Consider the following 2,579-nt stretch of genomic DNA (forward strand, 5'->3'; position numbering starts at 1 on the left):
GAATGGGTATGTCCATAGTAAGTCAATAGGGCTGACTGGATAGCTTGAAGGAAGGTTCAGTGAATGGGTATGTCCATAGTAAGTCAATAGGGCTGACTGGATAGCTTGAAGGAAGGTTCAGTGAATGGGTATGTCCATAGTAAGTCAATAGGGCTGACTGGCTAACTTGCTAGCCATGAATTGTTGTTAGGTAGCTACTCATGACGAATTGACATCTACTGTACCTTGTATAACATTCATTTTAGGTCATTTTTGCCTGTTGAAGTAGATGCTGTCTAGCTAGATTTCAACGATTCACATATATCTAGCTGATAATTAGGAAGTGAAACGTTTGCTTTGTGTATATCTTGTTTGGCCCATTGTCGTCATTGTCCTGGCTGGAAGAAGGTTCAGTGAATGGGGAGGTGCCGTGTGAGGTATCACAGTAAATTGTCCTGGCTGGAAGAAGGTTTAGTGAATGGGGAGGTGCCGTGTGAGGTAACACAGTAAATTGTCCTGGCTGGAAGAAGGTTCAGTGAATGGGGAGGTGCCGTGTGAGGTAACACAGTAAATTGTCCTGGCTGGAAGAAGGTTCAGTGAATGGGGAGGTGCCGTGTGAGGAAACACAGTAAATTGTCCTGGCTGGAAGAAGGTTCAGTGAATGGGGAGGTGCCGTGTGAGGAAACACAGTAAATTGTCCTGGCTGGAAGAAGGTTCAGTGAATGGGGAGGTGCCGTGTGAGGTAACACAGTAAATTGTCCTGGCTGGAAGAAGGTTCAGTGAATGGGGAGGTGCCGTGTGAGGAAACACAGTAAATTGTCCTGGCTGGAAGAAGGTTCAGTGAATGGGGAGGTGCCGTGTGAGGAAACACAGTAAATTGTCCTGGCTGGAAGAAGGTTCAGTGAATGGGGAGGTGCCGTGTGACGTAACACAGTAAATTGTCCTGGCTGGAAGAAGGTTCAGTGAATGGGGAGGTGCCGTGTGAGGTAACACAGTAAATTGTCCTGGCTGGAAGAAGGTTCAGTGAATGGGGAGGTGCCGTGTGAGGTAACAGTAAATTGTCCTGGCTGGAAGAAGGTTCAGTGAATGGGGAGGTGCCGTGTGAGGAAACACAGTAAATTGTCCTGGCTGGAAGAAGGTTCAGTGAATGGGGAGGTGCCGTGTGAGGTAACACAGTAAATTGTCCTGGCTGGAAGAAGGTTCAGTGAATGGGGAGGTGCCGTGTGAGGAAACACAGTAAATTGTCCTGGCTGGAAGAAGGTTCAGTGAATGGGGAGGTGCCGTGTGAGGTAACACAGTAAATTGTCCTGGCTGGAAGAAGGTTTACTGAATGGGGAGGTGCCGTGTGAGGTATCACAGTAAATTGTCCTGGCTGGAAGAAGGTTCAGTGAATGGGGAGGTGCCGTGTGAGGTATCACAGTAAATTGTCCTGGCTGGAAGAAGGTTCAGTGAATGGGGAGGTGCCGTGTGAGAAAACACAGTAAATTGTCCTGGCTGGAAGAAGGTTCAGTGAATGGGGAGGTGCCGTGTGAGGTAACACAGTAAATTGTCCTGGCTGGAAGAAGGTTCAGTGAATGGGGAGGTGCCGTGTGAGGAAACACAGTAAATTGTCCTGGCTGGAAGAAGGTTCAGTGAATGGGGAGGTGCCGTGTGACGTAACACAGTAAATTGTCCTGGCTGGAAGAAGGTTTACTGAATGGGGAGGTGCCGTGTGAGGTATCACAGTAAATTGTCCTGGCTGGAAGAAGGTTCAGTGAATGGGGAGGTGCCGTGTGAGGTAACACAGTAAATTGTCCTGGCTGGAAGAAGGTTCAGTGAATGGGGAGGTGCCGTGTGAGGTAACACAGTAAATTGTCCTGGCTGGAAGAAGGTTCAGTGAATGGGGAGGTGCCGTGTGAGGTATCACAGTAAATTGTCCTGGCTGGAAGAAGGTTCAGTGAATGGGGAGGTGCCGTGTGAAAACACAGTAAATTGTCCTGGCTGGAAGAAGGTTTACTGAATGGGGAGGTGCCGTGTGAGGTATCACAGTAAATTGTCCTGGCTGGAAGAAGGTTCAGTGAATGGGGAGGTGCCGTGTGAGGTATCACAGTAAATTGTCCTGGCTGGAAGAAGGTTCAGTGAATGGGGAGGTGCCGTGTGAGAAAACACAGTAAATTGTCCTGGCTGGAAGAAGGTTCAGTGAATGGGGAGGTGCTGTGTGAGAAAACACAGTAAATTGTCCTGGCTGGAAGAAGGTTTACTGAATGGGGAGGTGCCGTGTGAGGTATCACAGTAAATTGTCCTGGCTGGAAGAAGGTTCAGTGAATGGGGAGGTGCCGTGTGAGGAAACACAGTAAATTGTCCTGGCTGGAAGAAGGTTCAGTGAATGGGGAGGTGCCGTGTGAGGAAACACAGTAAGGGTGGTGTGAGTGCTTTTCAAATGTAACGTTTAATGTGTTCTCCACACTCTTGTCCTCACAAGAATGGACTCAAGAGAACTTCCTTGGAGAATGCACTTGAAGCATGAGAGTGTGGAGCACGGTAGTATGCATATTGAGAAACACCTACTGTCATCTAACCGGTGCTGTAGGGGTGGGGGAGGGGTCAAGGTACGTGATCGG

At 48.7% G+C, this 2,579-nt stretch overlaps 1 long non-coding RNA gene across 4 annotated transcripts; it reads left to right on the forward strand.

Annotated features, from left to right (window-relative positions):
* Positions 1-484: 484 nt before the first annotated feature.
* Positions 485-2,372, forward strand: LOC127930013 (uncharacterized). Of its 4 annotated transcripts, XR_008136838.1 has the most exons (7): positions 485-692; positions 754-875; positions 1,057-1,117; positions 1,179-1,300; positions 1,484-1,605; positions 1,728-1,849; positions 2,275-2,372. It is a non-coding gene; the product is annotated as an uncharacterized LOC127930013 (long non-coding RNA). The 4 variants fall into 4 exon arrangements; XR_008136589.1 differs by having other exon boundaries at positions 1,057-1,300; XR_008137165.1 differs by lacking the exon at positions 1,484-1,605 and having other exon boundaries at positions 1,057-1,300.
* The last annotated feature ends 207 nt before the right edge of the window (positions 2,373-2,579 follow it).

Source organism: Oncorhynchus keta, chromosome 1 (genome assembly GCF_023373465.1).
Source record: "Oncorhynchus keta strain PuntledgeMale-10-30-2019 chromosome 1, Oket_V2, whole genome shotgun sequence".
NCBI lineage: Eukaryota > Metazoa > Chordata > Actinopteri > Salmoniformes > Salmonidae > Oncorhynchus > Oncorhynchus keta.